The 20249-nt window shown below is 40.3% G+C and overlaps 1 protein-coding gene across 1 annotated transcript in view; it reads right to left on the reverse strand.

Annotated features, from left to right (window-relative positions):
- Positions 1–20249, reverse strand: part of LOC122796202 (SUN domain-containing protein 2-like) — a 509959-nt gene that overhangs the window by 276774 nt on the left and 212936 nt on the right. The gene's annotated exons all lie outside the window — the stretch shown is intronic.

Consider the following 20249-nt stretch of genomic DNA (forward strand, 5'->3'; position numbering starts at 1 on the left):
TCAGTTGATAGCAGTCATTATTAATAGCTCACTCAGCATTTTTCTTCATGTTTTTACAGCATTCCCACAGTTGGCCAGCAAACAGTGCAGTGCTCACAACACTGAGCCTTATATGCATAGCTTCACACTCCAAGAATGCTGAGCTGGGGTGTATGTAAGCCAAGGATGGATTTGTGGTCCAAGGTCCCTGTGAGCATGGAGTATACTTTTGGGTCTTCTCCCAAAAAGCATTCCTCAGGCAAGAGGAGAGTATGTAATTGAATCTGGGGGCTTTTCTCAGAGATCATTCCTAAAGTCAGAGGTGAGTATGGAACATTGATGGCGAACCTTTTGGGTTCGGCGTGTCAAAAATTTGGAAAATGCCTAACTTGACTCTGCTTGCATGTCACCACCCCAAACAAAAAAATAAATTAAATAACTAAACAAATAAATAAAAATAAATAAAACAGCATAGTTCTCAATACATCAGGTATAAATATCAACAGAATCAGGGATAAATCTAGAAATAAGACACATGGACAGTTTTAAACTACTAGTACTATTAATCTGAGACACTGATGGAAAAAAAAATAATGTGAATTAATATACATTTTCTGAAGTAAAATTAGTCTATAAATCTAATTATTGCATTATTAAGTTTAAAAAGTTGACAAGTTTTAGGAGGGATTAAGAGGGACAGTCGAGAGGAATGCAAAACAGCAAACTCCTAGAAATGCAGACTACTTGGCCTTTGCAGAAGTATAACCATGAAGAGAAAACAATGTCAGCACTACCCTTTGCAGACTCTATCGAGAAAGTACACCGAAATAGTCTTTGAGGTTAATAACTTCCTTACATCTGCAGCAGTGTTGTTGAACTGGCTCCTGGCACAAAATAATTCAATGCACTCCACACAAGCAACAAATGCAAAAGCAGTTTCTTTGGTAACTCAGGTGTTGGTGAACGCTGGTGTGTCACCCAAAATGGCATGGCGTGTCACCTTTGACACACGTGTCATAGGTTTACCATCACTGGTATGGAGCGTACTTTTGTCCTTTTCTCAGAAAACACTCTCAAATTGAGATGAAACCAACACATTCCCCACAGGTAGCTATCATTAGCTGTTCATTTCTGTCTCTCTTCAGCCAGTCTTCCCAGCTCTTGGGTGACTAATTTTTATCTGTACCATTTAGGGTATAGTCAGGGCTCTGTTCCTGTGTGTCATATGACAACCTCCTGTATTTTAACTCTAGCAGCAGAGGTGAAATTAAATTATACAAAAGGCCACACAACAGTAATGTGGGCATCAGTGTTGATGCCACACAGTCACAGGACACTGATGTATCTTTATACACTTTGTGAAGAGGTTGTAAGCTGTTCCTCTTTATGAAACTTTAACTCCAGTGTGACAGCTGAAGCTAAGCACATAGTAGTTGGCTACACCAATAACCTAGACAGAAAAAAGATATTCAAAATGTGTTGCAATTATTGTGTGTGTGTGTGTGTGTGTGTGTGTGTGTGTGTGTGTGTGTGTGTGTGTGTGTGTGTGTGTGTGTGTGTGTGTGTGCGCGCGCGCGTCTCTGTGTGTATGCTTTGATATTCAATTGGTTGTTGTGTGAATTTGCTGGATCTTAAGGAACTGCACTTTTCTGTAAAATATAGAGACCCTGACAATGATATAACTGAATGGGGTACAAAAAGTTTCTTTTAGCTGCATGAGATGACACTGGGACTTTACTTCATGTGAAACAAATATTTTTGTTTTCTTCTTTAAGTATCATAGCTTCTTTATAGGTTTTGTGTGGAAATTTAGTACAGTTGAAAGTACTGGGTGGGGGTGGGGGGTGCTGCCCCAATGTGAAATTGATATGTTTTTGTTTTCTCTGTATTTTGTAGCTTCCTTATAGGTCATGTGTGCGTATTCAGTAGAGTTGTGCAGATGAGAGTGATTTAACTTGCTTTTTGTTACTGTTAAGGATTAAAGCTTGTGGCATATCATGCTGTAATTGTTTGTCCATCTTCATCACTATCATAGATGTGTACTGTTTTCATAAACCTAATCCCCTTCATAGAAAGTTTTGATTTTGATATCTGTACTATTGCTGAAACATGGTTAAAGATCCAAAATGCATTTCAGACATTCCAGGGTATATCTTATGTCATTGCTGCAGATTGGATACAATATGTGAAAGTGTCTATGTCTTTGCAAAAAAAAAAAAGGCAAAAAGAAAAGAATCTAAAATCCATAAGCAAACAACTTAGGACTAGAAATTACTCATATAATAACCAATGCATTTGTTAGAAATATAGCATTATAGGAAGAGCTATTGCATGCATAAATAAATAAACAAATAAATAAATCCTGCTTCTGACACCCGGAGTGCATGGGAATTTTCTGATGAACTCAAAGATGTAAAATCATTGAAAATACAATCCTTATGGAAGATTTTAATCACCCATACACTAAGTAAATTACTCTGTGCAAAATAAAGATGACTGTCATTTAGCCCAGAAGGGTAAGACTATGAACTGCTAATGAGCTGATACCTGTAGTCTAGGATTTAATCTTCTCAGCCTCATTTGCTTTCTGTATGATTCTGACCAAGTCATTTAACCAGACACTGCTCCTGGGCTGTCCATAAACAGGGAAACATTTCAACAGTAGACTTACCAGTTAACAGGTGAGCAGAATTACAAAAAAAAATATTAAAATTAAAAAGTACCACTGTTAATCTAAACAATTATGAGCAAACAATACAAAATCAGATTAGGGATGGCGGTATGTTAGATGTCATACTGATAAACTCAGGTGCTTTCTGCTTCTAAATTGTGGTGATATGTTCTGTAATTAATAACAGACTATGACATAATCTTTAGCATGAGAGTAAAATTATAACATATAAATTATCCTTCCTTAACTTTAACAAAGGAAACTATCATGTGGCAGGTATCTCAGGAGATTATTGCAGAGCTCTTAGTAAGCTAATTTATGTACCCCAGGGTAAATAGTTTGATTCCCTCCACCTTTATGCACCTACTGCATGACTCTAAGCAAGACACTTAACAAGTCGGTGCTCCTGCATTGCCCCAGAAAAGGGGTAGTGCTTTCATCTAGAATATATAATCAGGACTTCTTCAGAACTATTAGCCCTAGTTGAAGTGATGCTTAGATAACTTACACAAAACCACTTGACATGCAATTTATTGTTATACCACTATAAACAATACACAAAGCAGACATTGGAACTTATATTAAAAAAAAATAACATAGGTAATGCATATCTTTAAAAAGTATATGTTTTAAATAGTTTATACTAAGTATTAGCAATAGATACAAATATAAATGTGCAGAACAAACTAATACATATCTTTAAAAAATATACATATATTTTAAATAATTTGTTTATACCAAGTACTGGCAATAAATACAAATATATAGCCGTACATAAAAATATGAAAGTTATTCTGTAAACCTGTAAGCCACAAGATTTAAAATCTGAATTATATAGCTTATGGGTTGAAAAATCATAGTTTGACTGCACTTAATTTTAGAACTGTGACAAAGACATTCCCCTAGATTTAATAAAATCCATGTAGGCATAGTGTACAGTTTACATGGACTGTTACTATGTCCAAATATATGGTTCTGTCTCGACAGTGCGCCATGCATATTAATTATGGAGCGTTGCTGAGGGAGAACCATGGAACACTGTTATTGAATCAGTGTAGGGAGTGTGGTGCTGTGTCCACAGATGAGCAACACACTCCCTGCACTGTCCAACTGTATTATGGCAATGTAATTCATTTTTTTTAAAAGCCATGTTTGCGTGGCACGGAGCACAGATTTGTGAAATGGCACTGAGACACCAGACATCTAAAAATAGAAACTGGATGTATTTCATTATTTATGTAAAGGTCAAGTTTAAGAGTAGTTGAGCGTGTTTGCTCAGCATGCCGCCATGCTCAGCACTGCTTAAAGAAGACTTATATGTAAAGGTATATGTAAAGGTATAGCAAAGTTACATATATCCACATAGCTGAATGGGTAGAGTTGCAGCCTTTTGTGCAGTAAGTGCAGGGTTAGAATACATGGGAGGGCAATTTAAGATTTTTGCTCAAAATAGAAATTATGCAAAATATTTTTAAATACTGGACTGCTGCACTCAGCTAAGCTCTGCTAAACTCTGCTAAGACCTGCTAAGCACTGCGTAAACAAAACAACAGCTGATAATGTTTATGCACTGCTTGGCACTGCTTGGCTGGTTTGTGAACTGCTAAGGACTGCCAAGCACTAAGCACTGCTTATGTCAGATATGCTGGTTTGTGTGGTGCTAAGTGATGAGACGTAGTTCTAAATATTGCCCAATGGCATGTAAGGATAGAAAAATAGGCTATATTAAGTGCAATAGGTGAGAATACAGCATAATCCATTGAAGTTCTCACTCTGAAGGATACAATGGCAGGCGTAGGAGAGGGTTTGCACTTTTAGGTGCAGCACTTGGGCATTCAGGAATCCAGGGTCATGGTTGGACTCCTTGTAAAAAGCCTTGAGGGCTGGCTGATGCAGGGAGGTTACCAGGGCTCAGAGTGCTAGGTGGAGGCCTGGGACCAGCTGGCAAGGGACACCAGTGCAACTGGTATCCCCCACACAGATGAGCAGTGTTGCCACCACCATGATGACCTGAAAAGATGGAAATGGGCTCTCTTGGACACCTGGGTCAAAAAAGTCTGGGCTGGGAATGTCCCACATGTATCTAAGTACTATTACCTGTGTTTCACCAATGTCTAATACTGAATGTCTGCTAAACTGGTATGCATAATGGTGTGCTTCTATCCCAACAGCTGCAGAGGAGAGGGCTTGCAACATTGAGGTGCATGCCAGGTGCTTGGCCAGGTTGCACAATGAGCGTGGTTAGTATAGATGTAGTTTGCTATCTATAGTCAAATAAGCAAGAAAGAGTAAAGCATTAACTGTGATTAGGTATATACAGTAAAGATTGTATTGCAATGAATGTGGACTTACACCTGTACCGCAAGAAGTGCACACTGCCAATTGTAGTGCCATAAGCAGGGAAGACTAAAGTATTAACTGCAATAAAATATATGCAATAATGTTTGTAGTGTAATAACTATGGAATTACAGCTGTATTGTAATACCTGCATAATGACAACTGTTGTGCAATAAACACTCAAAACTACACCAGTAATTGCATGAAGGTATCTCTTATAAAGTCTCTTGTGCAATAAGTGTGGAAGTAGGGCTGTTTTGCAAGAAATCAATTATGACAACTGTTCTGCAATAAAAACACAAAAATAATATCAGTATCTGCATGAAGGTATATCTAATAAAGTCTGCTGTGCAATAAGTGTAGATTCAGAGCTGTTTTGTAAGAAATGAGTTATGACAACTAATCTACAGCAACACATGGAACAATAGCAATAGCACCAAGGTAAATTGTGCACATCAAGGTTGTCTTGTTTTCACCATTGCATGTCAGCTACAAGCATTCAGGCTGTGAGGTAAGGTGCTGCAGTCAGCTATAATGGTGTAATAGTTGTAGACTGCAAATAATAGCCCATAATCAAATATTCTTTGCTGACTTCATAGATATTTCAACACATTAACAATGTACTGTGTACATCTGCATTCTATGTAATAATGTATAGTGTACCTATTTTCTCTGTCATGCTTGATTTTCATACATGTGTGTTCAAACTGTCACTGCACTCTAGTATAAAAGTGTACTACTATTGCCAGGTTATATTTTGGTGTCAGGTGAGCTCTAGTCAAATATCAGTCAATTAGTAATCAGCAGTGGCTCAATAGCTCAGTTTGCTAAATGCTTTGTATCAAGTACTTTTTTTGCCACACACAGACAAGGGTTCAAATTCAGTGCTATGTAGCACTAAATATAACATTATCAGTCATTTAATGTTTACAGATATTCTCTCCACAGGAACTACAGGTAAATGGATGAGGTAGCCCATATTTTGAGTAAATTATATTGTGTTTAGATGTCACAGATGATCACAGTCATTACCAGGAGTGTGAAACTACAGCATAAACTAAAGGAAATAAGTATGATAATACAAAATTAAAATAAAATAAAGAATTAAAATGTGCAAACTTTGTATGGCTGCATGCCTGGAGTGTCTGTTAAAGGTTGCTGCAGTCAATTAATACAGTCGATGATGTCCTCTGCAGTCACTGCTATTGGGTTCTATCCCCATGCCTGCCAAGCAAGGCATGACAGTTGTTTATTCTCTGTACTATACACATACATGTCTCTCAAGTGTCATGCTGTCATGGAAAGTAATTCCTAGTACGTAACCCCTCTGTCAGAGGTGTATGTTAAATAGCAAAGTAACACTACATCAGCCCACAGAGCACCTTGGTAGTTATATAGGTGCACCTGATGTGCAAGTGTTCTGGTATTTGTGTACCTGCAGTTGTTACTGCTTGGCTCATACTGTCCCAAGCGGATAGCTTGAGAGGTATGTATGTGCTACAGCAGCTATACGGCACTTTTACACAAAAAGAAAGAACAGACCTGTAGAGTAGATAACAGTACTGCTGTCAACTATATAGCCTATAAGGTATTAATGGACTGTGTTTCTCTCTCTCCTCATCCTGTATCTTCATATATTTATTATTGTTATTCACTGGTTATGGTTTACTATTAACCTAAGTTGTTCCATAAATTTTATTTTGGGGCATGTGTTTTATTATTGTTATGTATTAAAATGGTTGCATATTAACATATCTTGTTGAATTACCTATTCTGTTGGCCTTATGCCGTAACTGTTACTGGCATGTTGTTAATATACTGACTGTTCTGTTATTTATTATTGTGTTTCACATAATAAGCATCGAAATGTAATGGGGTTATTTTCAATATTCTGGCATGGTTATTACGAACACTGGTTTTGTTCATCACTGACTTATATGTATTGCTTTACCTCTATAACCACAGCACGTCAGGGAAGGCTGGTTCCTGCTGATCCACCTATCCTACCTCAGCCAGCCATGGCACTGGGTCCTAAGCACATTTGGGACCCAAGCCAGTGGTGCCCCTCCTCTGGCCCTACACCACCTTTTGGTGGAACCACCTGAGGGGATGGAGCCCAACCCCCCTGGGAGCAGTGGTGGAGGGGGTAGTCACCCCAGATCAACTACTGGTCATGCTGCAAAGGATTGTTCATAGAAACTATGAACATCACCTGTGCAGGTTTAAGGGCAGACTGGACAACCTGATGGGGCCGGCTGGCCCTGGTGCCCAGCCTCCAGCACAGCCAACTTTGAGGCAGTGAAGAACCAGTGTCAACTGCCCATGTGTGGGGATATCAGTCATGCTGTTGCCATATGGAGGCACGTGTTTCTCAGACTCCACAGCACCTGCCCCATCCAAGGTGTTTACCTCCTCATGTGTCACACACCGCCCCTGTCTGCTGTCTTGTCTGTCTGCAATTGCATCCTCTCCCACCCAACTTACCTCCCCACATGTACCTATATCACTTTCCCAACATTCCACTCTCTCCTTATTAAAAAAAAAAAAAAAAAAAGTACATGTCCCACAAAAAAAAAAACAAAAAAAAACACCCCATACATTGCTCTCCATTTTGCACATGTCTACTGGACACAACTTATTTGGTGCAATTGTCTGGCAACACATTTATGTTGTCTTCACCCCTTAAGAGTCCAAATGTATCCACAAAATATGTCACAATGCATAGCTGTTGCTGCACAAGAAATAGAAAGCTATGGTTCTCTCCTACACCCTTCCTGCACATCCCTACCTGCCTTTCACTATGTTTTTCCCCCTGCTTGTCCCCATTTCACCACTGTCCTATCACCCCCTTTTTCTTTTCTTTATAATTTTTAGCGCAGGTTTACGCAGAGCTAAGCTGTGTACTGGGATGTGGTGTGTCGCACAAACCTGCGCAAACCTGCTTTAATGTGCCTTAATGATCTTATGCATTTCTCACAGTGTTAGGCACATCTACAAAATAACCGTCCCTGCCATGTTTTGGACCCTAGCTCCTGTCAACTATAGCCTAGTACAATGCATACTGATTGCCAGTATTACACTGAAATTAAACCTAATGTGAAAGATGGGAATGTACCTAGGACTTTGATGCAAAAATCCACCAGTAGACAGCCAAATAAATTTTAATGGTAGTATGTGAGGCCTGGAATAGCATGTAAATATTCCCTTTTACTTGCAACATCTTAAAACACACCTGCTAAGGCATCAATGGCACAGTACATATGTTCAGCTGGGACCCTGCTGCAGAGCAAATGCCTTTGAAAGCCATGCACATACTGATAGATGCAGACAATATGTGTCACAGTATGTATGGCTGCACATATATCTGGCAAATACACTTTCTTCAGCACTGATTCAGTAGTTCAGTCTGTTAAATGCCTTGCATACAGAGCATTTTGCCACACATAGTCCTGGGTTCGAATCCAACGTATTGCACTTCAATTACATTGTTGTGAAGACAGCAAGTAATGACTGAGTTATGCAATTTTACTCCTCATAGGTTAGTGCTACTGAATTATCTGCTACCTAGTTTTACAAGTCAAAGGCTTGCAGGTAGGGACACAATGCACACATTTGTATAGCCTAACTATATGTCGCCTAGTATTCTGCTATTGGCACTGCTGCATAACAGATGTATCTTAAGCACATGCCTCGATTGGGCTGTAAAGGGTACCCTTACCCTGGGTCTGTGGAATGAAAGGGCTGACACTGCTGCCACAGTTGCACGTATAGCTTGCTGGCCTCCAAAGTGGTCACACTCCCCCTATGTGTCCTAAGTTGCAGCAGCAGCTGCAGGCCGGATCATACTCAGCTGTATGGTAAGGTAGCTGCTACATACTGACCATACCTCCCAAACCCCAGAACAAGTGATCTGGACACAGCCATACATAAGGGGAGGCAAAGGCCCCGAGATAGGGACATGTTTCACAGTTTGCCTCCACAAAGATAGTAAGTAGATAGAATAGCAGCTAATGCATTAGCATGCATATTCTGAAAGGTATGAAGTGTAACACTCACATGTCTCTCTCCCCTTACTGACCTCAACCCACAATGTTTGCCAGTGAACTAATAATAAATAAATCAAAAACAAACGTAAAACAGCGACCATCAAGTATAAAACCAATCTTTACTAGCAAGTAACCAAAGCGCTTTTCGACAAGCCCAATGCTTGCCTTCTTCAAAGGAAATGACACAACAAGTTACAACAACATTTATATACAGTCACAATTATTCAATTAACTAAATTAATTCATTAAGTGTTGAAAATGTTTTACAAATTTTAAAAACACTGGGGAGCAGCCTGCATCAACTTACTTTCACTAATAAATAAATTAACAATACTGTAACCATAAATATTAAAACCTACATAACATAAAAACTAAATTAATATAACTGAAAAGTATATTATATTAAACCTAAATACAAAAATAAAAAATAATAAAAAATTATATATATGTATATATACAAAGAATACATATACAATAATAATATCATCTTATAAGATTTTTCAATTTCAAAATACTGGCAATTGAGCAAGTGTCATTTAATCCAGGATGCCTATAAGCGTACAGTCTCACCTGCCAAATTAACTCTGCTTCTTCTAATTTTAATGGTCTAGGACCTCCTCTCTGATCTATAGGTATATGGTCTATCGCCATAAATTTAAAACTATGGTTAGGGTAAACACTAATATGCTTGGCTAGAGCATTCTCCGTTTTTAACTTTTTAATAGCATATGTATGTTCATATATACGTTCCCTCAGCCTTCTCACAGTTTTACCTATGTAGAAGGCTGGGCATGATTTACATCTAGCCAAGTATATCACGTATGTTGTATTACAATTCAATTTGAAAGCTATCTTATGTGTGTAATTGCATATACTAAAGTGTGTCCCTTCCTCAATGTATCTGCAATAATTGCAACTCTGGCATTTATGCATGCCTGCATTACACACCAATCCAGAAGATTTTACTTCCAAAATGTTTTTCATATTTTTACCCCTCTTATAAACCACACGGGGTTGATACCCCACTTTTTTGTAAATATCAGGGTGCATTTTGAACATTTCCCAATTTTTAAAAATAATATCCTTACATAAACCACTGTTCAAATTGAAAGTGGTAATGAATGCACATGTTAAGGAAGACTCATCAACTACCTCAAAAGCTGTCTCGCAAGCTGAAGATATATTCTTATCAATAATTGCATCAGGTTGCTCAACAAAGTCAGCATTATTAATATCATTTGTACTGCCAATCGCCACTGTATTAGTGCAAGTACTGGTATTCACTGGAATTGTTGTATTTGCACCTTTGTGAACTACTCCAGGTAACAAAGGTGTGTACACCTTGTCCAGACGTTTATCGGTCACTTCTTGAATCAATTCATCCAACAAACTATCAGGGTAACCCCTTGCAATAAACATATTCCTAAGATTTAAACACTCCTCACAAAAATCATCATACAAGGTGATCATTCTCGCAGCACGTACCAGTTGTCCCTTTACCACAGATCTTTTTTGGGAGAAGGGATGACAACTGGTAAAGTGCAAGAAAGTATTTGAATATGTCTTCTTGCGGTGTATCTTAGAAATAAAGCAATTATGCTCAAAATCTTTTTGCAACCATACATCTAAATATGCAATACTTTCAGTGGAGAAAGTGTATGTAAATTCCAGAAAATTAGTACTACCATTTAGGTAGTTTACCAACATAGAAGCTTCATTTTCTGTGATGCACGAAAGAATAAATATATCGTCTAAAAAACGCGTGTATAATATGATTTTCTCATAATAAGGGTTTGTAGTCGAAAACACGTAGTTAGACTCCCAGTAGGCCATAACCAAGTTCGCTATACTGCCCCCACATGGCGACCCCATGGCTACGCCTACTTTTTGTTTGAAAAAATCATCACAAAATATGAAGAAATTGTAAGACAACACCAGATCGCCAAGTGTTGTTACCAAATCTATCTCACTATCTGGAGCGTTATATTTCTTCATCATAAGGCTAACCCATTCTAAAGCTATGTCTTGGGGTATACTACTATATAGATCCTTAACATCTATTGTGATAAAATTCATATCTGTGTCAAAAGTGACCGCCCTGATAGTTTCCAAATAAGACCATGAGTCCTTACAGATCTGTGCCTCTTTCAAAACGTATTTCTGGAGGATAGAATCAATCAGTTTCGCACATGTATATGTTGGCGTGCCCCTACTATCCACCAATAACCTCAATGGGGGATTGTCGATACATTTATGTATTTTGGGAATACCGAAGACGCATGAAAATTTTGGATAAGATGTAATTAAATAATCATGCGTCTTCAAATCAATTTTGTTCTCAATGAACAAATCCTCAATGGTGTCATTAATCAACTTATAGGCACGATTAACTTCAGATCTAGAACTCAAGTCATACTTGTTAGATTTTAACACTTCGTGCATCCTGTTCTCATAATCAGCATTTGTAAACACCACTAATCCACCCCCCTTGTCTGGTTTACAAAACCTTAAATTTTGGGTGCCTAAAAATTCAATGAGATCTCTCTCACATTTGCTTATGTTAGTAGAGCCATAATTATGAACGGTGTTATTAGCCATATACCTCAGATCTAGCTCGCAACACCTCTCAAACATCTCTAACACAGGGTGTAAAGGGGGATTGAAGGTACTGGGAACATGTAAATGAGATGCCACAGAATCTACATGGTCACCAAGTAGTATCTTGAAATTCAATTTCCTCACAAATAACTTAACGTCTAAAATTGTGTTAACAATATTAATAAATTTAGATGGTACAAAACTAAACCCTTTAGAGAACAATGAAAGCATCTCGTTGTCAAAATGGACATCACTGAAATTATACAGGCTAAAATCACCAGAGTCATTTTTGATGATACCAGCAAGAGGCAAAAACTTGTTATTCGGTTGAATAGTAGTGTCCTCCAACATGCTCAGATCAAAACTATTGTACAATGTCCCAGCGTCAAAATAACAACCATTACATAAGTCATTGTCAATAGAAGAATCATCACCAACAGAAACTCCTTCCTTATCGGAAGAATCATGGGTAAACTGACCAGATTTTACTAATTGTTGGCCCACCTCGGTATAAATCTCTGTTGGTATTGACCCTTGTTCTTGGGTCTGGTACCTAAAAAAGAAGAAGAAGAGGTGGAAGCAGGAGGGGCAGGAACTGGAGTGACACGCTGATTCATATTGTTGGAATTACTTCTTGTATGAAAATTGTTACTGCTCCTTAGTCTCTGGCTCCAAGGCGTACTAGTGTGAGCATTGTTAGGATTACGGTCATCAAGCCGCTCACCACAACTATGCGTATCGTCAATCATACCTGTATTACCAGTTTCATGAAACTCTGATGGTACTGTTTCAACATTATTAACAGAATTAGTGTTGGAACCAAACTGGAACAGTCCGTTTCTCCAAACCTGTCCATTTGGTGGCTTGGGATAAGCCACACCAGTTCTATATGCTTCCGAATCCCTACTCAGTTTCTTTAATTTTTGCTGGTATAACTTAGACATATGGTCGTCAATACTGTCAAAAGTCCGTTCATATTCGAACCTGTATCTATTAAATTGAATATCAGTAGATATTGAATTATTCAACAGTAACATGTGCTGAGATAATTCGTCTATCCAACAATTATAATGCTTAATAAACAAAGACAATAATTCCAAACCCTGATTGTCAAACAATGTAACTAGTTCCAAGTGGAAAGCAGACCCAGCCTCAAGTCCAGTTGGATAAGACGAACGCCTCAACCCTTTAGGTATAATTTTACGTGCCAAACACTCATTGAAGTAAGCCACTTCAAGTTGTAACTTTTTAAGCTTTAAGAGGCAGGCATCGAATACTTTCAATCTACAAGCAATGCTCTCATTACACGGGTTGTTGCCACTGTTAACCAATGGGTCTTGACTTGTACTAACTGGTACATTGGAATTAACTGTTTCAGATAAGCAAAACAAATTGTTAAGCCAGACTGGTTTAATAATACCAGCACAGTTATTGTTATTACCTTGTTGTTCTGCAAGTAGTGGAGTCGTTAAATAGTGTGGCTGGAAAACAACACGGTCAGTCTGTGGTGGCTGTAATATCTGCGTTGTTTGCTGTAAGCGAAGTATCTGCGTTTTATGGGACGGTTGGGCTGGCTGCAATACTTGATTTGTTTGTAATCCGTCCGTTTCGCCATCCGCCAATTCCATAGGACACACGTTGGAATTAATAACGACTCCATCACAATTAGATGTACCTTGTAAAGTAGGTTCTTCATTTGCGTTAGTTAACCCACAAGGACTAGAAGAGTTACTTTGTCGCACATCACGAGTAGGAGCAGGCACGTCAGTTCCTACTACAGACTTGTCGCCATCATAATTACGTAACTGTACGCCAGAATGAATTAATGAAGTCTGATAGTTATTAGAACATATTGGCCCTCTAGTAAGGTTATTCACATCTTGCCGAAGTTTTAATTGAATTGATTCAACAGTTTTAGTATATGTTTCACGGAACTCACGATTTTCACGATTTTCAGCATCAATCATGTTTAATCTTTGGTGCAGGCTCTCCAACTTCAGATTAATATTATCCAGTATGTTACCGACGACCGGGTGTTGCTCTACATCCAATAAGTCGGCAGTAACAACAGCAGGTGTGCTTTGTTTAAAAATAGCCGGAGTATCTTCCGGTACAAAAGAATCCGGTACGCTAGTTTTACGAGATGCCATAATACAACGAAAAACAGAACGGCAAGCAAACTAATAATAAATAAATCAGTGAACTGCCAGATGACTATTCTGTCATGGGACTCTGACCAAACATATGAGTCACAACTGTGGACATACATCATACATCTGTACAGTGGTCAGTATTTGTATTTACCCTCTGTGATGCTATAGTCTCAACACCTTAGTAATGTCCATCTCAAACACTAAGAAAGGGGCAAGGCCTACATGAAGGCCTTATATATTGCACTGTGGTGCCATGTTACTGGCTAATGATAGTACAATCTAGCTGTTATTGATGCAGTTAACAATTCTGAGCCACAGATTGGTGCAGAGGCAATTACCTGTAAATGAGCATTACCTACAAAATGCAAGCAACTGCTTATGGGGAACAGGTCTGTATGTGGCTTTACTCACACAGACAGTGTATGTGCAAAACATTTGCAGAGGAATGCTTCATAAAAAGGAAAACATCACTCTACCAGGTATGTAGTAGATTCCCCATAAAATGGGATGCAGATGGTAGGATGGAGGTATGGGGAATAGGGATTAAAACAGTAGGTTTGTATTACAGCTATGATATGCACATGTCAGTGATACTCTGCTGTTCAGCACCTACAGGCATGCCTCTCAACTGTCCCTGCTTTGAATCACATCTCTGCTATGTCCCTCTCAATCCTGCCTACAACAGTTGACTGTTGTAGTAAAGATAGTGGATTACACTTAAGACATAGTGACACTAAGTAAGGGTGCACACTCCTGTAACATCAAACGATGTACTGTAATTCACCTCCTCTCAGTCTGTCAGTGTCGCACATAAATAATACTAACATTGTGACAGTGCCCCTGAATGTCCCTGGTGTACTCTGGCTAAGTCCCTATTTTGTGGACATTCATCCCTGGCTGGTTGAGAACAATGCCTAAAATACCTCTCAACCTTCTACAGTAAGAAATCAGGACAAAGCCATAATTAATGGGTGGATAAAGGGCCAAACTCAGTGACAGAGTATACATATTGGCAATACAAAGTAAGAATGTGAATAGACTAACAGATATTATTGTAGCATAAGTGTGTTTTGAGAGGTGTGACAGGTGACAGATTCTGTGTTAATTTTCTGACAGAAACCAGCAATGATTGGACAACCATTTGTCAGACATCCACAAGTGTATTGCAAAAAGGACCACATCTATGAGGCAAACATGGTGACATTCTGCAAACATCTGCATAGTTGAGAGTATGATGCCTACAGGGAACATATACTAAAGCAAGTTTGCATTGCTGTCTGTCATTGTGGCACACAGCTGTTGCTGGACTGTTCCCATATAGTTGTTGTAATAGCACACTGATATTTGTCTGCAAGTGGACATATGACATATTAGTGGGGATATGCCCATAGGAGACACACCACAGTACATTGAAGGGGAGTAGAAGCATACAGCATAATCTGTCTCGGCACACAAGGGCATTACCCAGTATTGCTACTATCTTAGTAAGAGCCACACATGTAGTATGTTGCCAAACTGTGGGGTATGATGTGTGAGACAGCAGTGGATAGTGCAGGCCATTATGGGTGTGTAGGGTCTGTATATAGTGAACATCCATGTATCTGGTGCTGTAATGTGTTCCCCTCTTGTTGTCTTACAGGAATGATGTACCAATGGTGAAATCCACCATTTTCATCTTCCGAGAACGATGTAATACTGGATGCCTTTAGACTCAACAATCACATCCTGCTGTCAAGGGGTCACCACAATCATGAACAGCAGGCAGCATTGTGGGGCGGCCTTGTGAGGGCTGTTAATCAGATTGGCCAATGGGACAGGACATAAGAGCAGGTTCAACACCGGGCCATGGATATGGTCAATGCTGAGCGTCAAAGGGCAGCTGCTGTTGCCAGGGACCGTGCTGCCACTGGTGGAGGACCTGTAACAGAATAACCACTCTTGGCCACAGAGGAATTCCTGGTGAACCTAGGATCAACCAACAGCTCCCAAGCATCCATAATGCCATGCATCCTGGAGGTGGGTGGCACAGGATCTACATCAGAGCAGTGTCCATGTAAGTTTACTGTTTTCACCAGTAAAATGCATTAACAGTCATTGTGGCAGGTTCTACAGACCAGTACATGGTTGTCAGGTCTATCTGCATTGGGGAGGGTGTCTGGCTTTTACCCACAGTTGTGAACACATACTCAGAATGCCAGCAATATAGCCAGTATCACATTAGCTACTGTGCATGTAGATATATGCACATATTATCTTGCAGCACTGCAACATTTGGTATTGCTGACAATACCTCTCCTTCACCTTTTCATAGGCATGTCAGATGTGGCCGGAGTCCATGGCCCTGTACCTGGTAACTGTGATACTGTTGTTTTATAGATCATATATACCCTACGAAAGTTAAGGGCTGCCATTTTGCATTATGCACAGCTGTTGTGCTTAGCAAGAGTAGAATGCTTGTATGTTCTATTTCGGAGCAGTTAACTACAGTGCATAGCCTAGGGAAAGACAGGTGTGTATTTGTACAGACATTAACATGTTTTCACTTATAGTTATGAGCAACTACAAAGCCTGCTATACATGAAGCAATTACTCCAAGATACCCATTCAAACACAATAGGGAGGCAGTGATACTACAACTGGCTTATCATTCTCAGCATAGGTGTACTGGGCATTATGTGTAGTTCTATCACATATACTATCATAGTGCATACCTCACAGGTGTATTGTACTGATCATTATCCAGATGTAGGTGATGTGCATGTTATACAGGACCTGTTTTTTTGTGTATGTTGCTGTGAGTTTGTGTGTTGTGCATGGGATCAGAGATAAGAAGATGTGGGATATGTAATGCAGTTGTAGATCCTCATCTGTATGAGGCTGTATGGATTACCATACATAACACTGCAGGTGGTAATGTACTGCTTTTGTCTTGCTTCTCACAGGTGAAAAGGGGCATTGGAGTCTGTCTCCTTCACAACCTAATGTCAGTGTCTCTTCAGATGCTGATGATGATGGTGGCCATAGAGAGGCACAGGTGGGGTTGTCGGTGGTTGAATCTGTTCCAGAGGTTGACATCCCTCTTCTTTCCCATTGTTTCTGCACATAGTCAGTATGCCCACACATACCCAGTCACCAGAGGCCACAGATATTGGACAGTCAGATGGTGGTGATATAGTACAGGACCGTGCGAGAACTATGGTGTCAGTGAGTATAGACACTGACCATAGCCAGACAGCTGATGAGGTCCCACACAGGCAGATTGACAGGGGTACTTGAAGGAGGGCTGCTGCCCATCCACCTCGTGTTGACAGGGGTGTTTGAAGGAGGACTGATGCTTATCCATCTCATGTTGCAGGTGTTACTTCATGGGTCACTCGCTGCATGTTTCAGGCTGTCATGGAGGCACAGACACAATCTGAATGCAACACCAGATGGATGCTTAGGGTTATGGATGCAGCACAGTCTGATATCCGTGACTGCCTCCACTGCATTGGTTACACCCTGGAATGTTTCACTGATGTAGTGGGCAGATGGTAGGCTCTCACAGTGTCTGTGTTTGAGTGCACATTGTCTGTGCTGGAACATGTGATTGGAGTTGGGACTTGGATACATGGACGTAGGCCATCAACACCATCTGCTGAGAGTCCATGTGGCCATGCACACTCACGCTCCCATAGTGGAGGTACCTCAAGTGCTACAGAGGGTAGTGTGCTGTCCACACGACAATGTGGCAGGCCATGGGCATGTGGTCTTGGGTGGTCCTGTGGAGGACACAGGCCCAGCAGACAGCAGTCACTGTCAGGTAATAGCACTGTGCCTGACCTTGGGCATGGTGTTGCCCATGCCACTCCTGGTGAAGCCATTTCCCGTGTTCATGGCCAGAGATGGTGAACTGTCTACTATACCATGTATGGTCCACATACACGGCACCTCTCCATGACCCATCTAACCAGCACCCCTTTCTGACCCACACACATGTTGTCAATAGTTTGGCACAGCCTAGGCCTCTGGCACCCCCACACCACACTCTGTGCATGTGATGATACCTGTGCCACATCCCTGCCATCTGTGCCATCGATGCAGGGACCTGCATATATGTGTCTGATGCACAGGCTGTCTATATAACTTTAGATTTGCTTGTGTAGTGCAGTAGTGTTATGCCATGGCAGTTGTGGGCCACAACAGGTACTGTATGCTGGCATGTGTCAGGACTACACATCAAATGTTGTGTATATTTGTTGCCTGATGATACACTGGCAGTAGTGTTACAGAATGACAGGTGTGTAACAGACGTGTGTATGTTTATGTCCCATGTGTCTGAATGGTTCAACTATGGACACATGGCAGCAATACAGTGGCACAGGACGGCAAGGCAGCACAGAAGAGATATGATGTCAGGAAGTTATGCCAGTATACATGCATGGCTCCCTAGGTGCATATGTGTAGAACAGTGTGTCAGGGACACTGGAGACAATCAGCATCATCATGCTGTTATACCCTATTAGAACAGTGTGTCAGGGACACTGGAGACAATCAGCGTCATCATGCTGTCATACCCTATGACATAGTCTACTACACTTGTTACATGTCACCTGGGTATTCTGCATGTACAACTCTAGCTAGTGGCAGACATCAATTATGTTTATGTAAATGGGGCAAGTTAGGGCCAGCAGCTAGTCACAGGGACATAAAATGCATAACCAATGAACAGGGGTAGGCCACACGAATATGTCTTTAGTGTTGAAAGATGACATATTTACACATGCACAACCTGGATGCTGTGAGATTAGAAACCCTACCCATTTAGTAGTACACACTATAGCTCTCAGTACTTAGTGCATGTGCCACACTGTTTACCTGGTATCATACTGTCAGCCAGTGATCTTAAGGTGGATGACATCAGCAGGCCTTGAAAAGGAGTCCAATGTTGAGACCAGCAGCTAGTCACTGGGCATAAAAGGCATAACTATTGCACAGAGATAATCTGTACAGGCTTGTCTGAAGTGCTGCATGGGGATATATTTACACACACACACACACACACACACACACACACACACACACACACACACACACACACACACACACACACACACACACACACACATACATACACACACACACACACACACACACACACACACACACACACACACACACACACACACACACTTGGATGATGTGGGATTAGAACTCCTACCTATCTAGTATTACACATGACAGCTCACAGTACCTATTGCACGTGCCGCAGCTTATGCCTGTTTTATATGTTAATGCAGGCACAGTCCTTGTGGAGTATGCAAAGTGGCCTTCTGTTAGACAGCATGTGTGGCCTGCAGATGGATACTGCTTCGTACTCTTATTGTATCTAGCGTTATAAGAGTGGGATACCTGGTAATGTCCCTGATATGTGTGTACACTTACCAGTCTGGCTTTATGTGGCTGTTTGCAGTTTAATAGGCATACATGGGGACAGAGACAATATGGCCTGTGCAAGGCATGCATTGCACCCATTGTACATTACACCACCTGCGTACCTATATCTGTCTACAGGGTGACAGTCTGCATAACACAGGGGTCTGTGGGTGAGTGGATTATGCACTATTGCAGCCTTGGTCTGGTGCTATCGGACAGCTGTTGTAATGTGCATGTGCAGTTAACCCCAGCATTCATGGATATGAGGAGACATTCGTACTTCCCCGCCCATATCTATATAAATGTGTATAACAGGGATGTCTCCTTAAAGGCAGTTGTGTGTGTAAGTAATGTAAATGTGTTATGTAAATGTATGTGAGGAGTCTGTATCATTTTACTTTATATTCTATATATACCTTTTGTTATTACATATATATATATATATATATATATATATATATATATATATATGTGTGTGTGTGTGCGCCATACTAATCAAGCGTAAGGGAGATAGGGGAGACAGATATGTATACGTAGCTGTCTGTATGTACAGACATATTTCCACATAGCAGGTCTTTGGGTGGTAGAGGCAACAGACTTCACCTAAAGTTAGGTAAGTGTAGGAGCATGTCCAGTGTGATTGTCAGTACTTACAAGGTGACTCCAGGCCAGAGCTACCTGTATTCCAGTCGAGGATTATTGTGTGTTGCAGGCCATTGGTTGCTGCACCTGTTAACGCAGTACTGCAGTTCCCTGATATTGTTCAAGGCATTCCCCAGCTGTTTGCTGACATCAAGGCCTCTGGAATTACTATTTACCTTTAGCTTCCAAACAGGTTTCATGCCTCATGAATGGAGAAAGGCAACAGTCATCTCTCTGCACAAAGGTGGGCCATCTACAGACCTTGGAAAATACAGACCCATAAGTCTCACTAATCTTATATGCAAAGCCATGGAAAGAATTATCATGAAGTTAATCAATAGCGATATAGTAAACCTCCAGATACTGGACCCATCCCATTTTAGTTTTAACAAGGGCAGATCATGCCT

Source organism: Protopterus annectens, chromosome 1.part0, assembly GCF_019279795.1.
Source record: "Protopterus annectens isolate FY-2018-M chromosome 1.part0, PAN1.0, whole genome shotgun sequence".
Taxonomy (NCBI): Eukaryota; Metazoa; Chordata; order Ceratodontiformes; family Protopteridae; genus Protopterus; species Protopterus annectens.